The sequence below is a fragment of the Plecotus auritus genome (genome assembly GCF_963455305.1).
Source record: "Plecotus auritus genome assembly, chromosome: 1".
In the NCBI taxonomy this organism is placed as follows: Eukaryota; Metazoa; Chordata; class Mammalia; order Chiroptera; family Vespertilionidae; genus Plecotus; species Plecotus auritus.
The window spans coordinates 96,918,770-96,931,751 of record NC_137770.1 but is presented as its reverse complement, the minus strand read 5'-3'; positions in this window follow the sequence as shown (position 1 = coordinate 96,931,751).

Genomic DNA, 12,982 nt, shown 5'->3' with positions numbered 1-12,982 from the left:
TGCCAGAAAAAGAAAATCTCACACTAAAGGCCAGTTTGCTTCAGTTCCTATCACCCAATACATTATATCTACTTTTAGCAAAAAAATTGTAAGTCATGTTAAAAGGCACGAAAAAAAAGCCTGAAGAGACAAATTAAGCTTCACAGCCAAATGTAGATATGAATTTTAGAATTATCAGACCAAAAATTTAAAATAACTATGATTAGTAAGCTTAGAGCTTTAATGGGAAAGTGGACAATGTGCAAGAAGTTATAGGTAATGTAAGCAGACAGATGGAAAGTCTAGGAAAGAATCAAAAGGAAATGCTAGAAAACCAAAACACTATAAAATACTACAACAGCAGAAAAACATTCCTCTCAAACTCACGTGGAACATTCACCAAGACAGATGACATTCTAGCCATAAAACACACCTGTACAATTTTAATAGAATAGAAATCCCAGAAAATATATTATCAGCCCACAATTGAATTACATATAATATAAGTAATTCAAATTTTTAGAAAAAAAAAAAAAAAAAAAACAGCCCTGGCCAGGTGGCTCAATTGGTTAGAGCACTGTCCCATGCCCCAAATTTTGTGGTTTTGGTTCTTGGTCAGGGCACATACCTAGGTTGGTGGGACCCATCATGGTCAGGGCATCTATGGGAGGCAACTCATTGATGTTTCTCTCTCTCTCTCTCTCTCTCTCTCTCTCTCTCTCTCTTTCCCTCTTTCTAAAATTAATGCATTTCAATATGCCACATTAATGCAAGATGCTAATAAAACTAGAAGAAATGGTGAGCAGGAAAGAGGGGTTATATGACAATTCTCCATACCATTTGCTTAATTTTTCTGTGAACTTAAAACTACTCTAAAATATAAAGTCTATTAATTTTTTTAAATATATATATATATATTTATTGATTTTAGAGAGGAAGGGAGAGGGAGACAGAAACATCAATGATGAAGGAGAATCATTGATTGGCTGCCTCCTACACACCCCCTACCGGGGATCCAGCCTGTAACCCAGACATGTGCCCTGACCAGGAATCAAAACACGACCTTCTGGTTCATAGGTCAATGTTCAACTACTGAACCACGCCAGCCAGGCTCTATTCATTTTTTAAAAGTTCATACGGAATTTATTTGTGTGTATGTTTTGAACTAAGGACTATTATTCCATATATTTAGTTAAATATATATGATTCTATATATATTTATTCCATAAACATATGGTTGCATATACATATTTATTCCATGAATATTATGATTCCATATATACAGGGGTGGGCAAAAGTAGGTTTACAGTTGTTTGTATGGAAAAGACATGCAGGTAATGATTATTACAATAGCTTTATTAACTGTTTCATGTACAACTGTAAACCTACTTTTGCCTACCCCTGTATATAGATTCTATACGCACATAGCATATATATGTATCTATTCCATATACATTGATATAAAATTTACTCAGCACTGCAGCAGGGGACATTTATAATGAAAAAACTGACAAATGTCAGAAAAAATATATATCTTTTTGGACTCTTGAATGTGTTGCTCAAATTCACTTTTTCAGCTCTAATTCCTCTCCTGAACTCCAGGCTCATAATGGCCAATAATCTCAACATTTCTACTTGGATGTCTAATAAACAGAGATCTAAAATCCTATCTAATAAAGTGGGAATATGCAAATTGACCGTCATGCCATCATAAAGATGGCGGCACCCATAGCCATAAGACAGCGGCGCCCAGTCCCCTCAGCCCTGCCGGAGACCCCCAGTTCTATAAGCCCCGTCCGGGGGTGGTGGTGGCAGGTGCGTGGTGTGGCCAGACCTGAGGGCAGGTCCGGCTGCTCCTTAAGCCTGTCACTGGAGTCCCACTGTCTTTTCAGCCCAGCCGAGGGGCGACAGGCGCACGGTGCAGCCGGACCTGCCCTCAGCCCCCCAGCCACCCAGGGCCGGCCCAAGGTGCAGGCAAGCCTCAGATGGCAGCTGCCCAGCCACCCAGGGTGGGCCCAAGGTTCAGGCAAGCCTCGGATGGCGGCTGTCCAGCCACCCAGGGCCGCCCGAGGCTCAGGTAACCAGGGCTAGCTGAGGCTTGCACTGCCGGCCGTGGCAGCAGCAGAGGTGTGATGGGGCATCACCTTCCCCTGATCGCCAGGTCGCCTCCCACCCCTGAGGGCTCCCGGACTATGATAGGGGGCAGGCCGGGCTAAGGGACACCCCGCTCCAGTGCATGAATTTTCATGCACCGGGCCTCTAGTCTAATATATTAAGTCAGAAGTATTACTTCCCTTACCTCCGCCACCACACCTGCTCCTTCTGCAGCCTTCACCACCATATCAATTGCTCCATGTTACATAAGATTACATGTCAACCTTATAGTTGCTCCATGTCAGAAACCTTGGAGTCATCTTTGATGCTTCTCTTTTTCTTACATCTTAAACCCAATCCAATAGCAAATGCCCTGGGCTCCAATTTTAAATTGGATCCAAAATCCAACCATTTCTCATTATACTTGTTGCTATCACTCAGATCTGAGCCACCACCACCCTTTAACTGGAATATTGTGACAGCCTCCTAACAAGTCTCCTTGCTTTCATCATTCGCCCCCTCTCCAATGCATACTTAATCTACTCTTTACCCAGCAGTATAATCATCATATTGTTCTACTCAAAACCATCCACTGATTTTCCATATTATTTAGAATAAAATCCAAAGTTCTTGTGTGGGCTACAAGGCTCTCTCTAATATGGTTCCTAAATATGTCTATAATCTCACATTATATTGCTCTCCCTCTTGCTTGTTTTGCTCCAGCCACACTGGCCTCCTTGGTGAACCTAAAACATGTCAAGCATGCTCCCACTTCTGGGTCTGTGCTTGAGCATTGGTTCTCTCCTCCCATCATGTTTCTGCTGAAATGTCACCTTTATGAAGCCATCCCTGTCCATACCCTGTATAAAACAGCACCATCCATTATTTTCAACTCCTGTCATTCTGCTTTATTTTTCTCTGTATCACTTACAAGGAAAAAAAAATACTGTATGTAATTTTCTGCTTTCCTCCTTCCAGATGAAGGATCTTTAAGAGCAAGAACTTTGTCATTTAATGCCACATTCCTAGCAGCAAAAAGAAAGCCTGACACATAATAGGTGTTCATTAAGTATTTGTTGCCAAATAAAAAATTTTTCTACCTATCCTTCAAGACCTCTTTTCTGACCTACTCAGGAATAACAAAAGAACATTCTTCTCTCTCTAAACTCCCAACGAATTTTGTTTTACATCTCTTCTGTAAACCTCTGAAGAATTCTTTTCACTATTTGATGATATCCTATTTGTATTTTATTCACTGGCACCTAACATAACATCATTTAACACATATTTGATGAATAAATGAATACGTGTCATGACAAAACATCTGTATTATAAACATAATTATTGAGTAAATATTATGAATAAATCCTCCCCTCTCTCCCTCTCTCATACATCTTCCAGCCATCCCACCTGAATCCTGAACTTACTATTAGCCTCTCCCTTACCCATGCCTCTTATAGTCACATCTTCTTGCTCTTCCCTCTTATTAATCCTAGATAAGCAATCTCAGAAAGTTATTTTTAAAGTAAAAATTTAAAATCACTAAAGTTGAGCAGCAATGAAGTTAAATATCTAATAGTTAATCCTCCCCCTGTCCTTTCTTTAGGGAGACATGTTCTATAGGGAGTATATCCCAACAAAAATTGGAGAGAGAAGACAGTGGGTGTCATGGGCAGGTTATGCTCCTGGGAGCAGTATTTCTTAGCACATTTTCAGAAGGCTTCCTAATAAAAGAGATTTCAAATACAACAAATGTTCATGTTCATGCACTTTCAACTTCATTATCAGCACTACCTCCATCACCAAAAACTATTATTAAAGCCTATAACACCCCATAAGCAGCACAGAGAAGATTTTGAGGTCATTCTCTCTGAGGATCACAGTTGCAGAGGCAAACATCACAATTGTCAAGCAGTTATCCACAAGTGAGCCACTCTCCAGTGGCAACTGACCACTTCTTTCTTAGAGAGAAGAGAGATTGAAGAACTGGGGAATATCAGAGCATGAAGCCCAAAAGACAAACTGACTTGCCTAATGTCACTCAACAAATGGTCAAATCAGAACTTGAACTCAAACTCAACTTCTGATTCCTCATAATGCGGGCCAAGATCTCTCTATGGAAAATTACACACACACCCTATACACACACACAAAAATTCTATCATATTGAGGTGTTTCCCTTTTTCCCTATCCATGATGCAATAACAAGAAGTGAAAGCTCTTTTATTTAAAGTAAACTTAAATTTTTCCTTCTTGATAGATTTTCAAATTTTCCTCTAAAAATATTTAAAAGTACTACTTGAGCTGTTCTTAGTTGTCTAGAATGGTTTATGCTGCCATTAGCTTCTACAGCACCATCATTAGAAAAATGGGCTGTACTTCTTAACCCTCCACATGCAGCCAAAATTGGGTTACTTTAAAGGGCAATATGTCAAAAGCAGATCAATCCTTTGTACTATCACAAGCATAATGATGAATAATGGCACTTATGTGCAATAAACGATGCCCTGCCTATAAACAGCCTTTCCACCCAGATACTCTATTTAATTCAATAATATATTCCAGGTAATTTGTGGAACTAGATGAGAAATTACCTTAACCAAGAAGACCAACTGTGGAATTTACTAAAATATATCATGTTGAAAATAATTAATGGAAGCAGAGTTTGCAGAAGTAAAATTATGGCATTAAAAATCCCCCATTACATGAATCCATCTTCCAAGTGGCCTGCCTCACAGCAGCTGTAGAAATGAGGCATTGTGGCAAGGCTGATACTGGTAAAAAAAAATAATAATAATAAAAATAAAGACCCGCTAATAACATCCATATGCCATGGTATTCAGCGCTTTTGTATTTGTTTCAGGAACAAGGTAATAATCCATACAGTCTTCTTGTCCCACCTGGAAAACTTCAAAACCCAACTGTTCTCCCTACTAACTCTATTCCACCGAAAAAAAAAACAAAAAAAAAAACAGAGTAAACTTTAAAAATGTAAATTATACCATATCATTCCCCCAATCTAACTACTTACGGTTTCCCACCAAAATTGGAATGATCCAAATCCTGATCATGCGATATAAGACTATCTAACAGCACCTACCTCAGACCTACCTCTTTGACTCCTATTATTCTTCCTCCTTGCTGTTTCATGCTGCTTACACTTGCTGTACTGATAGTTCTTGAATATTTTAAGCTATTCCTGCACAGGGCCTTTGGTCTTTCCCTTGAACTCATTTTGCATTAATTGTTTCCTTACCACATTCAAGTATCTGCTTATATGTATATCACCTACAACTTCTGTTTCAGCAGTGTAGGAAATTAGATACCTTGGAAAAAATCCCTAGTATAGCTAAAAATGCTAGATAATACATTTTTAAAATATTTTAATGCAGCCCCAGCCGGGTGGCTCATTTGGTTCAAGCATTGTTCCATGCACCAAAAAGGTTGCAGGTTCAATCCCTGGTTGGGGCGCATATGAAAAGCAACTGATCTATGTTTTTCTCTCACAGCAGTATTTCTCTTTCAAAACAATAAACATTTTCAGGTGAGTATTTGAAAATAATTGTAATGCATAGTTTAATGGAAAAGTGTTTCGTAGAAAAAAAGTTTTTTAGTATTTTATACTTCATAGATATATTTATGTAGTATAATTTTTATATCAAATATTAAGTATATAATATATATTATTTTAAATTTTAAATATTACATTAAATATTATATTTATATGTTATAGATAGTACATTATCTAACTACAATGCAATATAATACATTTTTAAAATATTTCTAATGGAGTCTTAACCGGTTTGGCTCAGTGGATAGAGTGTCGGCCTGTGGACTGAAGAGTCCTAGGTTTGATTCTGGTCAAGGGCATGTACCTTGGTTGCGGGCACATCCCCAGTAGGGGGTGTGCAGGAGACAGCTGATCAATGGTTCTCTCTAATCGATGTTTCTAACTCTCTATGCCTCTCCCTTCCTCTCTGTAAAAAAATCAATAAAATATGTTTTTAAAAAAATAAAATATTTCTAATGGATAGTTTAATGAGAAGATTTTTTGTTTTGGTCCCAGAAACCAAAAGTGAAAGCAAAAACATTAATCTCAAAAAATAATGGGACACAGAAAACAGTCTCTGACTTGGGGGCAACTGCTAATCCCTGATCATCGGGATCTGTGCCAATACCGTTGTCACTTGCCACATGTGGCTGTTTAATTTAAATTTAAAAATATTAAATAAAATTAAAAACGCAATCTCTCAGTTGCACAAGCCACATTTCAAGTGTTCAATAGCTATAATTAGCAGTGGATACCAGGTTGGATGGTATAGATCCAGAACATTATATACCACAGAGTAAGATTTCAGCTGTAGTCTAGCTTCAGCCTGGCCCCATGCAGAGTTCTGTAGTATAAAAGCACCAGACAGTGGTCCCAGCTTTAGACTTTTTTTAAAAAGAACCAGACTGTATTTACTAATTTTTTATATCAAGCATCTTTTCCACCAACAAAATTTTAATTGATGCTTTAGAGCCATATTAACACAAATAATTTAAGCACTATTTATAAGGTTTATTATTGTTCATTTTAATTTTTTCTATATAATAGTTTTAACATGTGATTTTTTTCTAATGTTATTATATTTATGCCCAATAGAAAATTATAGGAAATGTACCAGATATCAATATACTCACTACTGAGATTGAATCTATATTAATATTTTGCTACATTTAGATTATTTCTATTTTCAGAGAAACAAAACATTGCAAATGCAGCTACAGTCCCACTTTCCACCTTTCTCCTCATCCGCACCTACCCAGAGGTACCTTTCCTGAAATAGGTGTCATCAAACTCAAATATGATTTATTCTTCCTTTGGGTAAACTTCCTAAATATTTGGTACTGTATCTTATACTCAACATTTTTTACCTGCAAGATTATGTTTTTAAGACTTATCCACATTGATACATTCAAATTTAGTCTATTCATTTTCACTCTATGCTCCTTTTTGGCCCACACTGCAATGTATTTTTCAATTCCCTTATTGTCTGACATTTAGGTTTTCTTAGCCCTGTAACAATGAACAAACAATTCAGAAATGAGCATCTTTGTCCATGCCTCCTTGAACAAGTTTCTCCCTGAGAAGCACTCCTCAGAAGTAGAACTGTTGTCAGCTTCACTTGGTAGTTTCAAATGGCTTTCCAGGGTGGTTATTCCCTTCTGCCCTCGCCCAGCCATGCTTATTTCTCTGCATTATCACCAACAGTTAACATTATCAACATTAATACAATTTTAAATATAAAATGTTAAATCTTTGTTTTCATTTACATTTCAAAGTACTAAAGAAGTTGGACATCTTTACATATATTTGACAACTATCTTTTGTTTTCTGTGAATTGACTATATCTTTTGATAATATTTCTCCTTCTGTTAGTTTTAATTTCTAAAACATTTTTATATATTCTGGACATTAATATTTCAATGGCAATATGGATGTCCAGAATATACAAAAATGTTTTAGAAATTAAAACTATCAGAAGGAGAAATATTATCAAAAGATATAGTCAATTCACAGAAAACAAAAGATAGTTGTCAAATATATGTAAAGATGTCCAACTTTAAAGATAGTTAAAGCTATCTTTTTCTCCGTCTATGACTAGTATTTCATTTTCATTCATCTTTTATCATATAGGAGTTTTCTGTTTTAATGTAGCAAAAATATATCCATGTTTTTTCTTGCTTTGTGCTTTTTGTGTTTAAGAATTATCTTCTATAAATCGTACACCTATGGATGAGGACAGTGGGGGGGAGGTAAGGGCAAAGGGTGGGATGGGAACCGGGTGGAGGGGAGCTATGGGGGGAAAAAAGAGAAACAATTGTAATAATCTGAACAATAAAGATTTATTAAATTTTAAAAAAAAGAATTATCTTCTATTAATGGCATAAAGACATTCTCCCATTTTTAAATTAAAAGCTTTAGACCTTCACTTTTGGTATTTAGATATTTAACCCCTGGAATGCATTTTTGTGAATGATGTGGTGTAGATATCTAATTTTATCTTCTATCATATAATAGCCAATATCTTCAGAATTATTTGTTACATAGTTCATCCTTTTCCGAATGATTTTATTATCACCTCTCTTATATATAAAACTCCCAAATATACATTGGTCTGATTTTAGTCTCTATTCTTTGTCTATTTGTCTATGTTGGCAAGCACCTTATGGTTTTAAATAATGCAGCTTCATATTACTGCCTAGCATCTGGTAAAATGGCTCACCACCTTTTGTTGTTTTTCCTAGTCACCTTGGCTAAGGCTTAGGCTTTTGTATCCTGCTCCTTCTATCAGCCAGTCTCTGGTTACAGGCTGCCTCAGGGAAAGAGGGCCTAACATCTCAGGCATTTCTGACAAGGTGGCCCCCCAGGTCCAAATGCAATTCTCTGGAAAAGTGTGCAGTTGTAAGCCATGAGCAGCGCAAACTCACAGCAGTGGAAAGAGGTGCACTGGCCTAGCCAAGGGACCTGGGTGGGGCGCTAACAGTTTTTAGTACAGGTCCTAAAAAGAAATAGATGGCACACTCAAATTAGGATAATTTTAAGAGTATATTTGCAAACAGACTAGTCATAAAGATATGCTTGGAGTTAGGCAAACTGCAAGGGTGGAACTGTTGCAGTCGTGACTATTTCTAGAGCTGGATGAAGGGAGAGATTGGTTATTGGAACCACAAAAGACAGTGTCTTAGAGAGAGCTGCTTTAAGAGAAGCACTGATTTTCATCAGCCTAAGTTGACTACTGGGGCACGGAGATCAGGGAAATAAATATCCCAATTCCGCTCTCCTCCCTCCCTATCTCCTGGTGGGTTGCTCATTTGCTAAGCCCAAGGAGAAGCCAGGGAAATTTTTAATATTGTGCACACAGGACCGCCCCCTGGAGAAGAGCTTAATGGGAAGGATGAATATGACTCTGGAGGGGCAAGTGGACAATGTTCTGCACAAAGGCAAATAAAAGGTGTTTCAGACAAACAAATGTCCGCGCTCTGAGCAGTCTTTCCAACCATGCTATCTAGAAGAATGTGCCTCCAACCCCTGTCGTTTGTCATTCCTGTAACTAGCTGTTCTTCCATTTGTCTCCAAAGCACTTTTATTTACATGAAATTATGTTAAAATTTACACAAACTAATGAAGACAGCCAATACATGAATAGAAAATGGGCAAAGTACAAAAATTAGCAATTCACAAAGAAAAATATAAATGTTTAACTACATTAATAATCAAAGAAATGAAATGTATTATAAAATGTCTAATTTTCACCTATCAAATTGACAAATATTTAATATAGTAATTTCCAGTGTTAGGTTTTGAAGAAAACATATTTCTTATGTAAATAGAGTTATTTACAATAGCTAAAAACTGCCAATAACCTATATATCCAATAACAGGAAATATCTTATCAATGTTTACCAACGTGTATTCCTTAGAACACTAGTCTCATGAGATTCTGCTTTAAAAAAGGGTTCCACAGTCAACTAAATGTAGGAATTCCCTTGGAATGAAAGATAACATTTACAAGCCAGGCTAACCTGGCATAATCTGTGGTCAGGACAAAAGCTAAGACCACTTGGGTTGATAAGCTGTCAAAAATCACAAATTTAGCCTCATTAGCCCTGTGTTCCAACTTTTAGAACTCACAGAAGCCGGTTGTCCAGGAATGGTTTAGCACCACATGCACCAAGAACCTGCTGTTTCCTGACCCACAAGGGGGCAGCCCCCTTCCCGCCACATCCCATTTCCAGGTGAAGGGCTCTCTCCAGCAGAACCAGAGCAGCAAGGCCTGAGTGTGCCACACCGATGAGGGTGACGAGGGCGACGGCCTGCCTGTGAGACAGCTGGGGACAGCTCTCTGAGGCTGGGAGGGGGCAAGGGGAAGGAAGAAGGGGGGCTGCTGGGTGGGATTCTGACTTGGAGACGTTCAGCCATAATGCCACGGACGGTAGCTTCCCCTTTTGCTCCTCAGCCAAGCACATACACCAAATGTCTTCCTGGTGAATATTGATTTAACATTGTTAATTTAGCTAATCAGTTAACTAGTTTAACCAATTTAACATCATTTTAACTGAAACGATGATTCATTGTTTATTATTCATTGTGTAACAGTTGACCCAACATTTAGAGACTTAAAACCATGAGCATTTACTATCTCACAGTTACTATGGGTCAGGAACTTGGGCATGGCTTGGCTGGATGCCTCTGGCTCCGGGCCTTTCATGAAGTCACAGTCAAGGTGTCAGCTAGATACGTTCACTTCTGAAGGCTTGACAGAGGGAGGATGTGCTTCCACACTTACTCATGTCATTGGCAGGATTCAGCTCCTCACTAGCTGTTGGCCAAAGCCTCCTTGGTCCATCCATAGGCAGCTCTAACATGGCAGCCAGCTTCTCTCAGAGTAAGCCAGAGAGAGTGCAAGGGAGAGCTTAAGAAAGAAGCCACCGTTTTTTATAACCTAATCTCAGAAGTGACTACTCATCATATCTGATAGAAGCAAGGCACTAGCTCCAGCTCACATTTAAGGGGAGGGGTTGGTACACAGGCAGGAACACCAGAACTTGGGGATCACTGGGGGCTATTTAGCAGCTGCCTACCACAATCACTGGTATGAAAGCCCTTGAAATTCTTAACTAAGACTTGCTAAATAGTCCCTTCTCCAATGGAGGTCTGTCTCACAGAACATAAGAGGAGAGGGCCAAAAAGAGAAACTGAATTTGTAAAACAGATGGGTAACTACATCCTGGGTGGGGTTTTTTGTTTGTTTTGGGGGGAAGGGTCCAAGGGAAGATTCTCACTGACTAGGGGAGGTTTATGGGTTCCTGAGGTAGGAAAGGGGAATGGGTGACAGGGCCGGGAAAGGGTGGAGGAAGGGATAGAAATGTCTCAGAAACCATGAGAAGGACAAGCAGGACGCTCACCACTGTGCCAAGGGCTAATTTAGCATTATCACTGCAGTGTCGCTTCAGCACTTGATGCCTCAGGGCTCATTTCTGGTGTGAATTATCGAGGCCTCCTCTGCCTCATCTGCTCCTTTGCTTTTCTGTTCATTTTTGCCTTTTCTTACTCCTTTGTATCTCCGGAAATTCAGAAGGGGAGGAAGAGGTTGTGAAATTTAAATCAATCCAGTATTTTGTCACACTTTATCTCCAGAGTGAAAAAATAACATTCTCCACCCTGGTTCCAATGCTTATATACATACGCAGATAACTGGATAAGTTAAACATGGAAACTCTAAATAATTACACAATTAAGCATGATCAATTTGAGGAATTTTAAATTTTTTCTTTTGACCTTAAAACCCTAACTGTGGAACCTCAGTCAATAAATTGGTATCCCCCTTTCTCATCACCTGCCGGAATACTGTTTTTCCTCCTGAATTGACACAAACGATCTCATCCTGCCACCTATAATTTTGGCTCCCCTAGCAAAGCGCTTTAGGGTATAATCTTTTTCTCTGCCCTGCCTGGGATGGGCTAGATGACATAGGAGGTCTTTCCTATTTCTAATTTTTACAATGTCTTTCAGCAAACAGCAGGTAAACAATTTTAATATAAGACCATTTTCATTATGTGTCCATGGCCCTGCGTTAAAATAAACAGTAATAATACAAAAAAGCTTTTGCTCATACAATAATCGCAACTGTCCTAAATTACAGTAATTGTGCAGCCCAGCAGTATAATACAAAATGTGGTTTTTATCCCAAAGACACAGAATTTATTATTTTCCACCTACCTGGCATTTTAGAGCAATTGGAACCAGGTTTCTGAAAGAACAATTCAGTACATTAGCTCTCAAATACAAGAAATATATTTTCAGCATTGAAAGGACATATTTAAAGCAGCACTCCAACAAGATGCTGTCCACCCTGCCCTGGTAATTATGTCATGTCTGGTGTGTACTAATTTACACAGTGTATTGTTTTCCTGCATAATTAAGGCTGTTAAGCTGAATTCAGAGGCTGTGGTATCCCTACAGCCTTTAGTTAATGAAACAGGCACACAAAGAAGTTACTGACATAGTCAGAGCCTGGTCTTCACATTCCTGGTGGGCAAGACGCTAAAGAAATGGGCAAGAAGGCCTGTCACCTGGAACTCTCCTTCAGCCACAATTTTCTATTCACCGGAGGAAACCACACAAAGTCATTTCCTGGAGAGCAGAGACTTGAATTCCGTGTCCCTCAATCTTTCATCATTGAATTACCAAGCATGACACAATATTTCAAAATAAAAGCATATAATGAGATTGATGACCACTTCATAGTTTCTTCAAAGTGAAGGATTTTCTGATAGTTACTCTGGGCTATCGTTTCAGGGGTCATAAGATATATTAAGTCAGGGGCAAGTGCTTTCTCCAGACTTTTCTCTCTCTTCAAAGACACCAAAACCTCCATATTCATCTAGCAATAGTAGACCTAAGTATTCTGTGTGTCAACCACTTGCATTCTCTAACACACGGGAAACTCCTAATTGATCTGGGTTTTGAGCTCCTTAAAGAATTATAACATTTCTAGTTTCTTTCACACAATAACAATACCAGGGCTCTGCACCAGCGCACCAGCCCAGGACGCTGCCCAAAAGCACTGAAGGAAAGTGGGATACCCAAGAAGCATGGTTCTTAAATATCTTCTCTTTATAGTTATAATATAGTACTTTCGAATGTTTTCTCAAAAGTAAAAATCTGTAGACATATCTTTTAAATGTTCTCTTATTTTTTAAAAACTTTATATACATGAAAATTTGTATTGCAAAATAAAGGTATATTGGGTATTCCACAATGACTTCATTCTTGGTAAATTTCACTTCCATCTTTTACTACTCCCAGTGATTATTTGTTTATTATGCCTGTACTAATTATTATAGGAGTAATAATTAACTA